Raw genomic sequence first — 20,593 nt, 5'->3', positions numbered from 1 at the left:
GTGAATGATTACATAGTATCCTCTTATTAACAAGAAATTTCAAATCAAAACTTTGCTGAACACAGTATGTCACTTATTTAAAGTCTCCTATCTATACACATACACACACAAAAAAATTAGAAGCAGAATTTTTTTAACTTATTGGAATATCTTCTAGACAGTTTGTAAGCTCTAAACTATTTATTAAAAATATAAAATTGCAGGGGCGGCCAGGTAGCACAGCGAGTAAGAGCACCAGCTCCAGTGTCAGGATGACCTGGAGATTGAATCCCGGGCTCAGACACTTAGCACCCACCCAGAAACACCTAGCCATGTAACCTTGAGCAAGTTACTTAACCCCAATTGCTTAGGGGCGGCCAGGTGGCTCAGCGAGTAAGAGGACCGTCTCCAGTGTCAGGATGACCTGGAGATCGAATTCTGGGCTCAGACACTCAGCACCACACCCAGAAATAACTGGCCGTGTAACCTTGAGCAAGTTACTTAACTCTGATTGCTTAATAAAAATATATATATATATAAAATTGCAACATATCCTAATTAATTTTCAAGAACAATTGATCAGTATGAGAAGATTAAAAGCTTATTAGCTGAATTTTAATCAAAACTTTTATAATTGGTATATAAAATTAAAAAGTCAGTATGATTATTTAATATGCATAGCTAACAATATACTTCTTTCACTTAAATCTATATATCTTTATGAGGTATCTCATCTATTTTCAGTTGATTTTGTTTCTTAGCTATATAACCATTATAACTAAGAAACAAAATCAACTGAATTTAGAATTAGATTTTTAGTTATACCATAAAGTGTAAAACCAAGATTTTCAAGAATAATTGAGCATATTCAGTTGCACTCTTAATTAAAATGTTATTTTAAAAAAATTTTGTTGAGAGCAAGAAGGTTTTTCATTCCATTAATAAAATGTTATTTTAAAATGTTGTTTATTTCATCTTTGTTACATCCTTCTTATTATTTTCCTTTGTATGTTTTCTAGCATATATAATAATTTAATAGTACACATAAATAACTCTACCTATACTTGGGGTACATATTTAAAAATTTTCCCTGATCACAAGAGTTTGGGGGCCACTGTTTTAGAGAATAAAGGTGAAATAATTAGCATTTCAAATATTCATTCTTTAGTCTTCGTTGCTGTTTAAAAACAACAAATTATACAACCAAATGCATTTTAAATATATTTACATACATTTGTATATAATAAATATAAAAAACAAGAAAAACTATAATTTTTCTACATGCTTCTTTCGTATATGTGTGTAGATTTACTTTTATTTCCTGTTTCTTTTTTTTCCTCATTGGAAGATCATAGATCTGTAACTAGAAGAGATCTCACAGACCATCTAATTCAATAGAAAACTGAAGTCTAGGGAATTTCATCAGGATTAATTCTTTTAATTTATTTGATTAAACAAGTGAATTTGTTAAGCACCTACAATGTGCCAGGTACTATGGTAGATATTCGAAACATTAATAATAAAAATAACTAATAATTATATAGTGCTACGTGCCAAGGACTGTGCTGAGCATTTTATAAATAATATCTCATTTGATCCTCAGGTACTGTTATGATCCACATTTTACAGATGAGGAAACTGAGGCAAACACAATGATTAAATGACTTGCCCAGGTTTACAGAGCTAGTTAATGTTTAAAGCTAGATTTTTCTGCCTCCAGGTCCACTGCCCTATCCTGTCACCTAGCTGCCCCAGTTTCTCTATGAAGGTCTTTACATTCCAACAGGGAGAGAACAAAGTATCTGTAAGTATGTACAGAAAAAATATAAAGAGAACAAATAAAAATAATGACAAATTCATGAAATAAAAAGTAGTTTGACAGGGAAGGCACTGACGGTTGAAGTGATCAGGAAGTGGTACTTGATCTGAGTCTGAAAGGAAGAAAGGCTTTCTATTAGTTGGAGTTGATGAAGGTGACCATTTGATTTTAAGTAAGATTAATTTGAGATTAAAGTAACTAATGATACTAGTTATCATAATTAGCAAAATATTTCAAAACTAAGCATTTCTCTCTGAAAACAATGTATCAACTATTGAAACTTTCATATGTGTGTACTTTAAAACATTTTGAAAATGAATTTTCTGATCTGTTTGTAAATCTTCCAAATATTTTCAGAGTGTTTATATATATATATAATTGCAACACTTTCATATTGGTATATAAGAACAACTTGCACAAAGTCACATGGTTACTAATCTTTGGAGGTAAGATTTGAATCCAGGTCCTCTGGCTTCAGGTTTAGTGCTCTTTCTACAATAATCAGCTGTTTCTTGCACTAACTTTAACCAAAAGCAAAGATTTTATATACAAACTTGATGTGTGTACATGTACACACGCACACACATACAAACACACACTCGCACTCACACACGAAAGTAGCATTTCCATAATTTTTTTTTTTTAGAAATGGGAGAGTAAGCATACAGGTTAGTAGTTACTGATACTGTCTCAGCTGCCTTTTAAAAAATGTCCAAAATAACGGTATCTTTACTATCTTCTCTTTTTTAAATAACTTGAAAAATCTGTCCCTTGACACTGTTGTGGTTGTGTTTCTAATGAGGACCTTCTTTGTTGATATTTTATTTGGTCCAATTGCTCTTCCCAGTTCTATTTTCTTTTTAGTGCTATTTCTGCTTCCTTATGCAGTACATATAGCTCTGCAGTTAGAACACAAATATGTTGACTTCACTGTCATTGATGGAGAAAAGAATGTGTTATAGATACCTTGAAAGATATTTTCTATTTTTCATCTTCCAGTTTCATATTAAAATGCTCTCAGAATGATTTCCTTTAGTTGAATTTCTCACCAAACCTTTTTCCCTACACTTTCTCACTCTTTTATGTGATGATACTGGCACAGTCTTTAACTGTCTTCTCATATAAGATTTTAAATCTCAAAGTAGTGTTACCCTCAGCTACAATATATTTCTGCTTAACAAGAGTTACCCACTTTGTTGTCTGAGATGACTTCTAGTCTCTTTTGGTTTCTTCATTATAGTAGTTTATTTACAGAGGATTGAGCATAGTTCCAGTCTTAAGAAATGGTGATGTTCTATGTAAATGTCTACTAATTTACCTGTTTGCTATTTTTCATTGTCAATTTATTTAAATAGGTCAATTTGGAGGTACCTTAAATGTCATATCTTATTTTTCTTTTTGTAATATGATAATGATTTTAATCCTTGATTTTACAAAATGGTGGACTGACTGGATATGGACAGATGATCCAAGAGTAACTTCCACATCAATAACCATCCATTTCCCATCTATTAAAATATATTTACAATTTTATACTTTAATTTATTAAATTATATAAACAAAATATTTTAATATTTTATACTCATTGGTGTTATATTAATATAATATAAAATAATAAAATGTTAATTTTTTTTATTTTTGTTATGTGATCACCACATCCAGTAACTCCCAAATGTCTTTTTGAAGAAAGTATTCGTGAGACAAAGACATAATGTTAATTTTCACCATAGGACACAATATAAAGCAAACTTCAGCTCTTTTGTTTGCCTATCCTAAGTTAACCTTTGAGCTACTCTTATAAATAGAATAGCAAGATTGGTATGATTTAGCAAAGTTCTTCCAGCAGTATGTCCACATACTATCCCTGGACAGGTATTTCACATTTGCAGTACCAAAAGCTACATTACTCTAGAAAAATTGTGATTCTTGGCACTAGATTCTTCTCCCTCCCCTCTAGTCCTTTCAGTTTGTTTGTTTTGTCCCTTTGCCACCATCACTGCAAAAACGGGGGGGAGGGGGGGGGTTGGGGACCATACAAGCTAAGGGGCATTCCATACTTTTGGTCACAGAGTTTTTTGTTTCATGTTCTGATTCCTTTGCCTACCATTTTAAGCTACCTCCTGACTCCGTATATGATCCATCTATATTCTTCTGTTTGCCATTTCTCACACACAGTACTCCATTCTCCTGACTGACTTTCCATTGGCTGTACCTCAAGATTCAGCTTTTGTTGGAGGTGTTTTCTAGTTCATCCTATTTCTGGTCACTTCCTACTGAGATTACCTTCCATTTGCACCATATATATTTTATATGTACATACATATTTGCAAATTGTTTTCTCTATTAGGAATGGGAACTCCTTGAAAGTAGAACTTGTTTTTATTTTTCTTTGTATTTTTGTTGAGTTATTGGAACATAATAAATTCTTAATAAATGCTTGTTGACTTGACTTGACTCCCACTTATACTTTCAAACATTTCACATTACTCCCTTTCAAGCAATGTGCATTCCAGCCAAATTGACCTACTAGTCATTCCCCAAACATGGCATTTCTTCTCCTGTCTCCATGCCTTCAGACAATATTTCACTTTTCCTATAGTTGACTCTTTTCTCATCATGACTTCTTAGAATCCTTATCTTTCTTTAAAGCTCTGCTGAGATGTCACCTCCATGGTGTCTTTCCTGATACCCTCCAGTTGTAATATTCCCTCCCAATTATCTTGTCTTTTCTGTTAATATATTGGATCCCTACAATAAAATATAAACTACTTTAGTGCAGGGACTATTTTGTTTGTTTCTTTGTATCTACACCACCTTTCATAATGTAGTGGTTTAATAAAAGTTTGTTGAATTAGTCTGCCAACTTTTTTTTTAATCTTGTTTTTAACAACTTTTATGTGTCTCTTTGAAAGGTTTTCTCTGTGTTTATCTCTATGTTGTTAATGTTTTAGAGCATTTTATTTCCAAAATATTTATCATTACAAAAATACATCCAAAAGTAAAAATACAACTAATTACTTAAATAATTATATCTTTAATTTGCTTGTTCCTCATTTATGCCTTTTAGAATCCCTAGTTTCTTTGAAAGCTTAGCTCAAACACCTTCTCCTATATGGTTCCCCAAGTTTCTCGTACTCCCCACATTATCTTATATTTATTTTGTATTCACTTAGTTGTATACATGCTGTTTCTCCTATCAAATTAAGCTAATTGGAGGCAAGAACTATTTTAGTTTTTTCTGCTTAACACAGAGTAGGCACTTAATAACTACTTGTGTTTTGTTTGATTAATTGATTGACTAGGGTGCAGTTGGAAAATACAAGAAACATCCAATATGTGAGAAAAGTAAAAGTATGATTTAATTAATTTAATGAGTATTTGTTCACTTAAATTGTCAGATAATTGACATTTTGCTGCCAGAAGCAATACAACAAATACTAACATTTTGGAAATTCATTCACAGATGATTGTTGAAATTTATTTAAGACAATGATCTAGTTTGGGTGAATTCTGTTTGTATTGCCTTGGTTGAGAAATTTGAAGAGATGATCTATTTATTTTCTGGTAAGGCTATGCCAGTGCTTTTTTGAAATTAGAATGAAAGTCATGAAAATTTCTTTTCTCTTGCTTTGGCAATTTATTTGACAATGTCTGACAGGTCTTAGATGAAATAATCAGTCCCTGACTCAGGAGTTTATAGTAATTCTCTGCTACCATGTTTAAAAAAAAGGCACAAGATTTAACATGACATCCTTAATTTCTCTGTTAGGTATTATACCCAGCTATCACAAGGGAGGTTGAAGTTTGAGACAGAAACATTTGGCCCAGTCACACCAATCTCTATTGTAACCTGATGCACATTACAGTAACTCTTAATAGGTGGTATAAAGGAGCACTGACCTTCATTTTGAAGTGCAGTTTCCCTGCTGGAGTAGATCGATAGTTTAGCTGTCTGTCTCTGCTGCTTACCTTCCATTCTCACAGTGAGAACCTTCTTCAGGCAGCAATCGATAGCTCTAATCTGTTTCAGCCTGCAATAAGTCATGCGAGGCAAAGCTTTTAGGTGACATTACATGGGATTGTAGAAACACCTCTTTACTTCTTATTCCTAGTATATTTCATAGCCTTGCGGTGAATTTTGTTTCATGTTTCTTGTAACATGTACTACTTCATAGACTCACACAGATCCTCATATTTGGGGGAAAGTAGCTGTTTGTTTTATTATCAAATGTGATGCTAATATCTTCCTTTCTTTCTTTGTATGCTGTGGTTCTTGCTCCTTCCATTCCTGATCTGCATTTGGCCCCAAGGAATTTATACTTTGATTTTTGAGGTGTATGCTTCCTCTGTCTTTATTTAGGATGCCTTAGAGGGCATTTAGATCTTTGGAAAACTTGAAAATCCCATTTTGGAGGTGGGGGAACAAGAAGGCAAATGCCGATAATGAGTCCATCCAGTTATTTTTCATCAGTACTACCAGGTACTATCAATAAGACATTTTTATCCTTCTTTCATAAAAGATGGAAGGACTGTAGATTAGTGGACAAAGAGCTGATCTTAGAACCATGAAGGCCTGGATTTAAGTCTTGACCCTGGCACTTAGATATGGGACCCTAGGCACATTACTTAATTTCCCAGTGCTCTGGTAAACTCTCTAAGGTTATAAGTTGCAGGGAAGTGATTGAGCTTCTTAGGTAAGAAGTTTCCTCATCTGGGAGTTCCCCATTATCATTGAAACCACAGGTGTGGTCCTTATCCCTTTCTTAAAATAGATGTGAATTGGTGGTTTAGAGGGATGGAAGTTTTCTGTCCCAGTCCCACTGCCAGCTCCTCCACTGGCTCTCTCCAGAGCCATTTAGTCAGGGATGACCTTATAAAATGAAGAGCATTATGTGAATTCTTAGTATAGGATCATATATCTATAAAGGAACCTCAGATGCCATCCAGTCCAAGTCCCTCATTTTACAGATGAGTTGGCTCAAAAGAATCCTTTGAGGACAAATAGAAGGAACCAATATGAAAAGAAACTCTATTATTTCTTTACTTATTCTCCCAATCCTAGTTTCCATGTGCAGATACTCTTTTTTCATTAAGAGTTTGTATTGAAATAGGGAGTTAAGGGCCAAGTCCCAAAATGACTGGTACAGTCATGGCCCTAAACATTAAGCCACAGTCAGAAATACAGCTATTGCTAGCATTTCTACAAGGAATAGGAACTATAGGAGCATAGAATTGGAGCCAAAGGGACCTCAGAGGTCACTTAGTACTAAACACTCCCCTTCCCCCCCATTTTACACGTGAAGAAATTGAGGCCAGGAAATTTTAAGTGACTTGCCCAAAGTCTTACAGATAATAAAGATCAGAGACAGAATTTAAACTCAAGCCCTCTACTTCCAAATCTATTACCTACCCATTACTCTCAGTGTCACTGCCATTCTTCCAGTCACCTAAGCCTCCAACCTCAGTATCATTCTTGACTTCTCACTCTCACCACCCTCATATCTAATACACTGCCAAAGAAATTGCCATTTCTGCCTTCCCAACATTTTTTGTGTATTTCTCTTCCCTACTCATAGAACCATAATTTTAGTTCAGGCTCCTGTCATCTCTTCCTTAGACTACTGCAATAACCGTCTAAGTGGGCACCCTGCCTTAAGTCTCTCCCCAGTCCAGTTAATCTTCCCCTTAACTGCCAAGGTGATTTTTCTAAAGTACAAGTCTTAGCACTCATGCTGTTCTTCTCTTCTTCCACCCCCTACTCACCTACCTAATTCTCAGTGAATTCCACTGCGTCCCTTTTACCTCTAGGATCAAATTTAAATAAATACCTGTTTGATATTTAAAGTTTTTTGTATCCTACTCCACTCCTACCTTTCCAATCTTATTATATTTTATTCTTTTCTACACACTCTGAAATCCATTTCTGCACTGACCTACCTGTCACTCTTCACACATAACACTCCATCCCCCGTCTCTATTCTATTTACTGTCTGTCCACTGTTCCTTGAAGGTTCTGTCTCCTCAACTCCATCTCTTAGTTTCCCCATATCCCTTCAAGAATCAGCTTAGGTCAGTCCTATCTTCTGTAGAAGGACTTTCTCAGTTCATCTAGATGCTAATTCATTCCCCTTCCAAATATATATTTTATATATCTTAGATGTACCTAGTTATTTAATGTCTACACTATAAGAATGTAAGCTCCTTAAAGGCAGGAACTGTTTTTTTTTTTTAATTTCTTTATATCCTCAGTGTTTATCAGAGTGTTGGGTATATAGTAGGTGCTTAATAAATGCTTGCAGACAGACTGATTTTCTCCACTGTACCTCTGCCTTTGTTTGTGTAGTATTTATTCCACAATGTGAGCTATGTAAAATATGCAGCATGATGTACCTTGCTTGTGTTGGAGCTCAGGCAACAAGAGCATATGCTTAAATTTAGACATCTATTTTTCCAAAATGAAGCATTCCTTGAAAATAGCAGTAAATTAAATATTATATCTCTTGTGAGAATCTTAGAATTGGCATCAGATTATGTCCATCATTGATACATCACAGAACTATACAGACCTCCATCATTGAAAGACACATTGTCTTTAACTTGCTGTTAAATTGTTGCTATTTAACTGAAGGTTTTATAGCTTTAAGGTCAAAGTCCTTTTCCTTGACCTGAAATATGTACTACACTGACAGAGCATCTCACATAAATATTTTAGAACTAATATACTTGCGCTCTACTAGTTACTAAATATTTCCTGAAATATGCTTAGGCTTCGATGTAAGATTGTAGAACTAATGGGGGCAGTTAGGTGGCGCAGTGAATAGAGCACCGACCCTGGAATCAGGAAGACCTGAGTTAAAATTCGGCCTAAGACACTTAACACAAAAACTAGCCTGTGACCTTGGGTAAGTTACTTAACCCCAACTGCCCTCGAAAAAGCAAAAAAAAAAAAAAGATTGTAGAACTGAATCACTTTCAGTTAATCTAAAAAGCTCCCTTGAGATCACAAGAATTATTATTCTGCTGACCCTAAGAAATAGCTATCTGAAGAGTAGTTTGCTAGGGGGCAGCTAGGTGGTGCAGTGAATAGAGAACTGGCCCTGGAATTAGGAGGACCTGAGTTTAAATCCACCCTCAGACACTTGACACACTTACTAGCTGTGTAAACTTGGGCAAGTCACTTAACCCCAATTGCCCTCCAAAAAAATAGTAGTTTGCTACTGAAGATGACTTTTCCATTCAGTGTTCCTCAATGGGGCTTTGTTTGAGGACTGGGAGGTGGGGAGAAGTGAAGCAGAAACTTCCAGGTTTTCTATCCTCTTAATACTGATTAGAAAATGATGTTTCTATTTAATACCATTTAATTCTATGGGGGGGGGGGGGGGGGGGGAAGTCCCATTCCTCACTGCAACATCATGATTTGTTTTCATTCAAGTTCAAGTTCTTTGAGTCAATGTTTCTTCCTCAGCTTACAGCAAACAATTAAAACATATTGTATTACTCTCTCAGAGTTTGTTGAACACCCTGACCTCTTGAAATAACTTATTTCCTTTCCATCTTTAATATTTCATATAGTCAGTGATTGAAGATATTCATCTAGTATAGGATCACAGCATCTGGAGTTGAAAGGGACCTGAGTGAGAGCCTATTGACTTCATCTCTCTCATTTTAAAGCTAAGGAAATCAAGGCCTAGAGAGATTTGACAGCTTGCCCATGGACACAGTAGTAGTAAACAACTGAACCATGTTTGAAATCCCTAGGTGCCCTGGCTCCAAAGCCAGTGTTCTTTCTAAAATACCTTTCTGATATTGTTTTTATTATTCATCTTCATCAAAATATTTCTAATAGTATTACTACTGAACATTTTCTATTTATTGAATTATAATTTAATGATCAGACTACCTCTTTTTTGTACTTGTGTTCTTTAGTAACTTTTCTATTATATTATTCTCAATAGTCCTGATTATCAAATGAATCATGCCAAGCAAAATACTCTCAGGAAGTCAAATAGAGTGGTGGTCTCCAAAGTGGGGGTCCCACACCAGGAGTGGGGTGTTGTATGATGCCAAGAGGTAGCCAGTCAGAGGGTAGGAAAATGGGTTATATCCAACCCTCTCCACAGGAGCCAGTCACAGGTCTTATCTCCAACACAAGCTCACTATTCACTTTACCCATTATCACAAAGGAATTCACAGACCTACAGAATTGCACAGAACTACAGCGTTTGAGAGACTGAAGGGTCTCTAATAGCTATCTAGTCTGATCTATCCATGAAAAGAGTTCATTCCTAATAAATGATCTTACAGCCTCATCTGGGAGACCTTCACTGAGGAAGAACCCACAACTTCTCAGGGAGGCTCATTATACTTTTTGATGAGTAATTCTAATTGTTATGGAGTTTTTTCCTGACACCAAACCTAAATAGACCTTTTTACAATTGACCTCCCTCCCATTGATTCTGATTCTGCCCTCTGAGACAAAGCAGAATAAACCTAATCCTTCCTCCACATTACTGCCTTTCAGATATTTGAAATCCAGGTAAACTTTATCCATAGCATTTCTGTCTCCTAACACAGTAATCTTGTCATCTAAAGGAAGTAAGATTAGTCTGACATGATTTGTTCTTGATGAAGTTCTTTATAATCAACACTTCTCTTACTAGATATTCCACAACCATCTCTTAATCTTCTATTTTAGAGCTTTCCCAATAATTGAAGTTGAGTTCACCAGCATATAAATTGCTATTCTGCATTCTTTTCTGCAAATTGGACAAGACTGACAATGATTCCGCAGTCACACCTGTGAGTTCCTTTAGGACTCAAGCATGTTAGTTCATCTCAACCAGGTGACTGAATTCATTAAAAGCAGCTTAGCTGCTCTCTTACCATTTTCTTCATTATTTTGGGTATCAGCACCTTATTAGGCATTTTTGTTCTGTTGTTTCTAATGTAAAACACAGTCTCCTTTGCAGAGAAAACAGAAATAATAGGGAATGGAGCAGCTCTGCCTTCTCTTTTTTTATGAGCTATCGTTGTTCCATCCATCCCAAATATCTTATATCTCTTCTTTGAACCTCTTTTTCTCCCAGTTTAAAAGTCCATTTTTTTTGTTCTTATCTTCCCCATCTAGCCTCAGCTCATTCTGAATTTGAACATTCCTGACATTATTTTTATCGGACTAGATCACACTATTATATTAATCTTTTGTTAGCTGGGCTTCCTTCCATCTTTTTTATAAACTGATTGATAAGTTCTCTGTGTATCCACATAGGATACATGCATTTTCTACCTCATTGGATTTATTTTCCCTTGTGTCTTCAGGATTTCTTTTCTTAAACATCTCCATCCCTCCTGGGCTGACTTCCACTAAAACATTTTATTCCGTAGAATCCTACCTATCTTCCTCTGAACCAAAGGTTCCCAAACTTGGTCTACCTCCCCCTTTAAAAAAAAATACTAACCACCCCCCTGGAAATCTACTTTCTTTAATGTTTTTTTTTTCATTGCATCATTTCAAACTGCTACTGCCCCCCTGGATCATTCCAGTGCTCCCCAGTGGACGGTATCACCCACTTTGGGAATATATGCATCTGAATCCTTTTAAAACTACTTTTAAAAAATATAGGGTGCATGTCAAATTATATCTAGATTTCCTTTCCTCAGTGACAAACTGGTTCTCATTCCCCAGATACCAGCCAGTTCTTTTCTGTTAGAATCAAGTTGCATAATAGAATTTCCTCTGGTTATTTCCTCTATCTTTTGAAAGATGAAACTATTTCTATGTAAAATTGAGGACAAATCCCCCATTACTACTCTGTCATACCCTCAGTAAACTTTATACTTCCAAGTTGTAGCTAGTATGTATACTTTCCCACCTCCATTTTATTTTCAATGGGACAGAATGATTAGTACATGAGGAGCAGGCATGATTGGATTACAGTCTGCATCATAGCTATCATTACATTATTTTCCCCCAAAGCACCCCTTTTACCACATTTTCCTTTTTCTGCCAAGGATGCCATCATCTCCCTAGTTCCCCCAGATTTCCAACCTTGGCATCTTCCTCAGCTTTGCCTTATACATAGAATCAGTTACCAAGTCTTACCAGTCCTACTTCCACAATCTCTCTCTTGTCCATCACCTTCTCTCCGCTTCAGTAGTCATGTCACCTCTTTCAAGCCTTTACCACCTGTCACATGGACTATGTAATGGCCTCATCGGTCTCCTGGCTTGAGGCTCTCCCCACTCCAAGATCTTCACACAGCTGCCACATTGATATTACTAAAGCACAGGTATGACTATGGCACTCCTTGACTGCATGAACTCCAAGAATTCCCTAATGACATATCTTTAAATTTCTGTTTTAGTTAAGTTTTATAAAGTATATTATTAGTAGTATAATAGTATGCATATGTGATTAACAAATAAGTAAATCTACATATGGGTGTTCATTTTCAATTTTTTACTAATAAGTATGCGTAATCAAAAATGTTCTGAGACCATGAACAAGAATACCATTTTTTTTGAAAGTTGTACCTTCACAAGTGGCATCACAATCCCATAGAACTAACAAATAGCTGTTTCTCAGAAAATATTTTCTGTTTTCCAAAACCTGATAAAAGCTAGATAGCAAACTTTTTACAACTTGTTTTCAAAGTATTATTTGAATGTTTAGTGATTAAAGATGAACTGAGTATTCTTTCAAAAGCAGACTTTCCCATTGAGTCTTTATTCCATTTAAATTTTGATTGTCATATGGTCAAAACTTGGCATATGTAAACTTTCTCATGGTACTAGTTTTTAGTGGGGTACTTCTATTAATAACCATATACTTCTTTTTTTTTTAACTTCTGAGGTGAATGTAGGAAAAAAAACCTATCCCAATAGAATTGAGCTCTTCTAAATTCAGTCCAGTTAAATTTACTAACTGCCTACTCTACATTTGTTAAGCCCTAGGACTAAATATTGATATGACACAGGCCTGCTCTCCAGAAGCTTACAGAATAATGGAAAGGAAGAACAAGTACACAAATAAAAGAAGGGAGTGCAAGACAAGGAGAAATCTGAGGAAAAGCCAGATGACCTCTGGTCTGATATGGTGCAGAGGTGATCCTCTTTAGGTACTTGTGGAACTGGATGCTCTCAGAGAAATTCTGGGGACTCAGGGAAGTGAGAGAGAGACACAGAGAGAGAGCATTGATCTTTTGACCATCAAAGGATCATTATGATGCAGGAACCTAAGTGGGATTAAGAGCATCAGAGCCTTTCTATTTATTTATTCTCTCATGGAGTCAAAATAGTCCTCAGGTATGTTATGTCATAATGCCTCTTTTTTTGAGGAGTTTGCCACTTATGCCTTAACCACTGTTTTTCTCAACATTTAGGATAGAAAAGTAACCTTTTCCACCCCCTCCTACTAAGAATAGAGCCCTAACCAAAGCCTTAATTCTTCATATAAGTTTATCATAGGAATAGTAGAAAATCTTAGCCATTTTATATCCATTAAGGATATACTTCTTAATATTCTAAGGAGTTTTATATTTTTACTATTTATCATTCTCTTATTTCATTGAAACACTTGCACCTCAAAAAATGGGGCATTTTTATTATTTGAGGTAATCTTGAAATTTACTGCTAATTCTTGCAAGCATTATGTTCCAAATTTGAGCAAGTTGTAGTTATATAAACTTTTTAATAAATGAGAACTCAATGAATTAAAAAGCAGATTATACTCTTTTAGACTATAGGCAGAGAAACTTGAAAAATCAGGTTGATATTTTCCCTTTTAGGGCTTGTATTGTCAGCGTATAAAGTCTCATTAACATTCTAGCTCTGTCTTGCCGTTGCTTCTTGCTAGCTTACCAGCTGTTCCTGCTGCTAGTTACAATGTCTGATGTGTTCAGATCACTGGGTTCCTGTACTCACCACAGAGAGGAGACAGCCTTTCCACTGGGGATACCCACGTGTCTGCCTGTCAGCAATGGCACCGAATAAAGTAATAGGTCCTCGCATGGCATATGGTGTCTGGATTCATACAAGATGCAAAACTATTCTGCCACTAATGCACAATGACTCATAGCATTGCTAATTCTTCTGACAAAAGGCGACTTCCACACCCACACTTTTAACCCCTCAGGCTCAAAAGTCCTTAATTTCCAAGCTACAGAAAGGTAGCTTTTGGATCAATATAGAAAATTATTACACTTAAGTTCTTGCTTGCTTTTGGTTATTTTTAATTTCTTGGTCCTTTTCTCTGACAAGATAATTTTTCTAAACTTTAACTGATTTCTTTTCTCACTCACTGGAAGAGGTGTTTATTCTCATGATAGTCCTACAGATTGATTTTTCATCTCATATTAGTAAGTCAGTTGGAAGTCAGGCTGTATATTCACAGAACTTTAGAAACCTAACTTTTCTTATTTAAAGTTAAATAGAAATCAATGCTTAATGCTGTTTTTAATCCTGTGTGTATTCAGTTCCCTATTTCTGTTAAGGACTCTACCATACTTCCTGCCAACTAGATTCACAATCTTGGTGCCATCTTACTCCACATTCTCCTTCGGAGGCAGTGTGACATAGTAGATAAGAGAACTGGACTTGGAGCTTTCTTATAAAGACCTGAGTTCAGGTCCTACCTCTTACAAGTGTTAGTTGTGTGAACCTGAGTAAGTCACCTGAGTTCTCAATGCTCTATGCCAGGACTATCAAATTCAAATAGAGAAGGGTGGATGGAAGCACCAAATTGTACATGAGGATCCCTATTAATATTATCTTTGTTTTATTGTTTTTGTATTTCTTTTGTTTAGTAGTTCCCAATTATATTTTAATCTGATTTGGGCCTCTCTCAGGAATGTTGCCACCTTGTTGTTTGGCCTTCTGGGTTTCAGTTTCCTAATGTGTAAGTGAGTGGGTCAGATTAGATGTTATTTAAGATCTCTTCCATCTTTAAGCACTTTGAACATTTTAGTATTAAAATGTAAATTTGTCTTTTATCACCTAAAATAGTGCTTCAAACATAATTGTTTGTCCTTCATTTTCAAAGAGGATCAGTGACATCACAAGGTGATGTCTTGCCTCAAGTGTGAATTGGGTTCAAGTGAGGCAGAGTTGCACAGTCTTTTGCCTCACTCTCTCTTCCTGAATCATCAGAGTCCAGTGGCAGGACAAAACTCAGGACAACTGGTGATGGCCCCAGGTGCAGTGGATGCCTTTGGCATCTTTCATGTCTGAACAGACCCTAAGCACTCCATAGTACCTGCTTCAGCCTCCCTCATGGCTGTGGAACAAATTGTTCTCATCTGCCCATTCTGACAGAGGGATGTCTTCACATGCTTAGGATAGACATCCCCCTAACTCAGTGACAGGTTTGGAGCCTGTCAGTTAATCTCAACTTGGTTTGCCCAAAATGGTTTTATTAGAGTGTGGACACTGCACATGCTACAGCTTCTTAGAGCAACAGGTGAGAGTTGGGTGGCAAGTTGTCACCAAAGGTAGATGAGCCACCCTAAAAAGGGCTCTGCAAGCCCTCACACCAGAGATACCAGTCCTCCTCAATACCGTATCCACCCCACCTTGACACCTGTAAGCAACTCTCCCAGACTTTAAGATCCAGAGAAGGTACATTGAGACCTGCACTGGTCAAAGTTTTCCTCAGTACAGGTCCTGTCCCTACCCCCATCGGTATAGAAAGTTAACTTTATAACTAAGAATGCCAAGTAGAAATGACACATTTTCTATTCCTGGTAAACACAGGTAAAAGGGACACAAAGAGGAAGGTGTTCTTGTAATATGTTTTAACCTCCTAAATACTTTAAAATGACCTTAGTGCACTAATCACATCCTCTTCAAATCATAGGATCATAGCTTTAGAGGTAGAAGGAATCTCAGAGACTCTTTATTCTAAACATTTAATTTTATAGATGAGGAACCTAAGCTACAGAGGAGTTAAGTGACTTGCCCAAAGTCACACAGCTAGTTAAGTGTCTAAGGAAGGATTTGAACCTGTCTTTTTGATTACAGTCAGTGTCCTATACACTATATCACAAAGCCTGTCTACATAGATTGTTAATTTATATATGTACATGATCTCACTAAAATTGTCACCAATTTAATTTCAGTAAAGTGAGGACATTTGAAGAAAATACATTAGTACACTTGTTCATTGAGTCAAGATGTTTTAAATGTCTATACATGAACTATAATTTTATGGACCACATGTAGTACAGCAACTCATATGAAAAAGACATCTATACATATATATTTATAAGCATATATAGAGATATATGTGTCTAGATAGATAGATTAAAGAGAATCTGAGAAAGAACGTTTGAAATGGCAATAGCTTTGTTCACTTATAATGAACTATCAAGTATATTTTATCTCATGAACTTTTTGTGTGGGAGGAACAAAATAAATTGACTGTTTCTTCTGGAATATTTAAGTATGCACTTTGCACATTGTAGTTACTTAGCAGATATTTGCTGATTGAGTTCTTTTTATACCTCGGAGATTTGGGGGGGGGTTCCTGTTATCAAGCTGTTCACCAGATACATATATCATTTTAATATAAATACATTTAAAATGTATTTATGTATTTTTAGTTTTCAGCATTCATTTTTATAAGATTTTGAGTTCTAAATTTTCTCCCCTCCCTAAGACAGCATGCAATCAGATATAAGATATACATATATCACAATTTTTTAAAAAGAACTATGGCCTGACAGGAAAGTAAATGTCTTTTTTTGTGCAAGTTAATTCCCATTCTTCCCCCTCAAAATAATTTCCTGTCAGGCATATTGTAGTTTGGGGAGATTCTTATAAATACCAGGTTTCAGGTCTTCCATATTCTTTCATCTTTGTTTGTAAGTCTTTCAGTAAGTAAGCCCATTTGTACCTGACTAAATATAAAGCCAAGCACAAGCAACTTTCCAGAGGACTGCTGCTGTGAACAGCTTTAAGGTTCTGATTACATAGTATAGTGACCTCTCTATTTATTCAGCAGTAAATTAAAGCAAAACATTAACAGAAACCAAAGTATAACATTCAGGATGTTATGACATAACAAGTTACCACTAAATTGGCCACATAGTTTTCACCAAAGTGTCTGTATAGTTTTAAGCAAAAGATATCATTCGGTAGGTCCTTAACTCAGTCATCCTTAAGGAGAAGGCCACAAAGTAAAAAGGTCAAAGTTCTCCCCCCCCAGGTCACAGTAAATCATAATCTTCTTAGTCAGCATTAGGTACCCAATAAGAGGTCTTTTCCTTTTGACTGGAGGCTGGCTCTCAGATTCCATGTTCCTCTTCCATGGGCCCAGCTGCTGCCTGAATCTACCCAACTGTCACTTGGATTCAAAGGCAGGCAGTTCTCAGCTCCTTGTCCAGTTCCTCGTCCAATTCCCATTCCACACCTTATGATTTATAAAAACACTATTCCCAGAAGGGGTTTGTAGATTTTACAACATTGCCAAAGAAGTATATGACATAAAAGAGGTTAAGAACTCTTGGTATAGAAGATGCTATTGCCTAAGAAATGTAGTTCTTCATAAAGTTTATGCTTTCTAATTTTGTCATTGATCAGATCTTGATTTCTCTTAATGATCTTTCAAGACAAAGGTAGACATAACAGTACTATACTTATATTTACAACCAATTTTCTTATAACATTGGGAGGTTGGGCAACAAAAGTGCTGTTATCCCAAGGATAAAGAAACTGAAACTTGTAAAGGTAATTTGCCCATAGTCACACAGGTTGTGAGTTTCAGTGGTAAAACTTGAACCTAAGTCTTCTACACATTGTCTTTCTCATTAAGCTCATCCTGTCAATATTCCTGCCTTTATCATGCTAGGAACAAACTATATTTCCCAAAAAAGTATGCCTCCAATTTACCATATATGTGTCTTGTAGGTACATATCTGTGTATTGTCTCCCTCATTAGAATATGAATTACTTGAAACTGTGTTTACCTTTTCTTAGAACAGTGCCTGGCAGATATTAATTGTTTAATAAATTCTTCTTGAGTTGACTTTAATTGTATTAAAATATAACTATTGTCATTCACAGATATTTTTAAAATCCATTTTATTTTGAAAATGACATTATTTGTAGTCTATGTATTTAGATATGTTGAGCATCCATTATTTCCAGATGCTTTAATAGGTAGTCTTATTGAGTTGTGCTTTTGGAAAACATCTTTACAGCAGCTAACCTTCTGGTGCTGAACACCTTTAAACTTACCTAGTCTCGTGCCAGATAGCCTGTAGCTAGGCATGTGCTCAAAACCATTTCAGCTGGATAGGGATCTAGCAGATCCTGTCTTTGGCTTTGGAGCTTTTGAGAACCCAAGGGAACCACTATACCTGGTAATGTAATCAAAGAGGATGTTAGTGGAGATTGTTTCCAACCTTTCTCTTAAAATGCATTTTCATGCAACTTCCTAATTTTAGAACATTTAAAATATTTATTCATATGTATTTTATAATGCCTAGGACAAAACAATGTACATAATAAGAATTTAATAAGTACTCTACTTGTTGATTTCAGTTTGGCATGATAAAATGTTTTCAATTGTAATTACATCATGATCAAGATTAGATTTTTAAAAATTAGACAAATTTAGTGAAGTACAAATGCAATTAAAATGACTATAATAATACCTGTTTATATTATATTATATTCTAGGTATACTTGTTCCAAATTTTCAGTGCCTTTTAAATATATGTATAATGAGTATACTTCTAAATGAGAGAGTTGTAATAGTTTACATTTAAGAAATATGTACTTGTTTAAACGTTTCCAAAACTTTTATTTCAAATGATAGCAAATGTTAATAATCCTAGTTTTAGTCAGCTTTATAAAAATGAATTAAAAAATACTATTGTGCTATAAGAAATGAGGAGCAGACAGACTTCATAATAACCTGGAGAGACTTATATAAACTGATGCTGAGTGAGGAGAGCAGAACCAGGAGAACACAATTACAGACACATTGTGTCTGTGACAACTAACTTTGGTAGACTAGGCTCTTCTCAGCAATGCAAGGTTATAAGACAACTCCAAATGACTCATGATGGAAAGAGATATCCACATTCAGAGGAAGACCTACAGAATCTGAATGCAGATTGAAGCAAACTACTTGCTCTCCCTCTCTCTCTCTTTTTTTTGGTTTTGTTTCTTCTTTCTCATTGCTGACTCCATTGGTTATAATCCTTCTTTAGAACTTGACTGATGTTTAATGTGAAGGTATTTATTTGCAGATCCTATATCTGATTGCATGCTGCAATAGGGAGAGGGGGAAGGAGAGGAAATTTGAAACTCAAGAGATTGAGGAACTGAAATGTTGTAAACTAAAAGTAAATTTTTAAAAATTAGAATATGAAAAAAATGAATTCAAAAGAAAACCTTCTGAGATTATATTTGATTTTAAATACAACAAAGAGTTAGCTGTTAGTAATAACTCTGAGGACTTATTATAACTGTAAAAATAACAACCAAATTAGTAATACCAGGGAGGGGGGAGAATCATTCCTCATGATTACAAAATAAGCTGAAGGGCCCAAACTTTTTCATAGGTGCTTTTGTGAATACTACTTAAGTACTTGATTATCTTTTCTTTCTCTTTCCAATAAGATAAAAAACAAAACAACCCTAAATGTCTCATTTTCACTATGTTTAACGTGGGACAGTAAGCTTCCTAGTCAATTCATTTCTATCATCAGTTATTTTGTTATGCCTCCTTTTGTGTTAACTCTTTGTGTACATCATAGCATACACATCATAGCCTATTTGATCCTTTTTTCTCTTTCTCCTTTGGGGCATTATGTGAATAACCCCAAATCGTTTTCCTTCTCGTATGATTTTTCAAGGCCTGTTGGGTCTTCTTGTCATGTTTCAGAAATTGTTGCCATGAGAGTTCAGTTCACCTTACAGGTTTCTTTAATGGATGTGCCATCCTTCGTTTTATTGACCATCATTAAGGGCTAGAAATCTCTGTATCATGTTAGAATTATTAGAGACCAGATAGCCATTCCATCTGTTTTACTAGTACTGTTGAATTACTGAACTTTTAAATGTGGTCTTTGCCTTATTAAAAAAAACCTCTATTTTCTCTAGTTTTTGCATGCGACTTAAATGTGAGCATTTAAACATTTTGGAGATTATGGAATCTCAGAATGTCAGTGCTCTTAAGTTGAAAATATGTTTAATTTTTATGTTGATAGTCATTAATGGCATATGTCTGTAGAGTTAATTTCACTCCCTCAGATGCCCAGAGAATTTAATATTTTTCATACTCTACTGAGATTATGAATTGGAAACTACAAATACAAATGAAAATGCTATATTTTGCCCAAAGATTAGTGACAGGGTGCATGAATCATTTAATCCTTTCCCTCTAGAAATCAGGGCTAAGATAATAACTGTAATCACAACATAGTTATCATTATCTTTCTGTGACTCTTTAGTGCCATAGCTGAAGAAATATCATAGGATATGTTACTGTTAAAAATATGATAATAGGGGCAGCTAGGTGGCACAGTGAATAGAGCACCAGCCCTTGGAGTCAGAAGGACCTGAGTTCAAATCCAGCCTCAGACACTTACTACTTGCTAGCTGTGTGTCATTGGGCAAGTCACTTGACCCCAATTGCCCTACTTTCCTCCCTCCAAAAACGAAAAAAATAAAATAAAATAAAATATGATAAAAAGCCATGTGACTTTAAAGGGCAAGTCACAACCCCAATTGCTCTCCAAAAAGCTATATATATATATATATATATATATATATATATATATATATATA

At 35.3% G+C, this 20,593-nt stretch overlaps 1 protein-coding gene across 5 annotated transcripts in view; it reads left to right on the top strand.

Moving 5' to 3' along the window:
• RALGAPA2 (Ral GTPase activating protein catalytic subunit alpha 2) overlaps positions 1-20,593 on the top strand; it is a 440,153-nt gene that overhangs the window by 316,265 nt on the left and 103,295 nt on the right. The gene's annotated exons all lie outside the window — the stretch shown is intronic.

Source organism: Petaurus breviceps, unplaced genomic scaffold (assembly GCF_028583685.1).
Source record: "Petaurus breviceps papuanus isolate PSGF00001 unplaced genomic scaffold, PetGlider_PUasm1.0 90919, whole genome shotgun sequence".
NCBI classification, from domain to species: Eukaryota; Metazoa; Chordata; class Mammalia; order Diprotodontia; family Petauridae; genus Petaurus; species Petaurus breviceps.
Note: the sequence above shows the minus strand (reverse complement) of the source record. Positions and strands in the feature narration are given on the sequence as shown.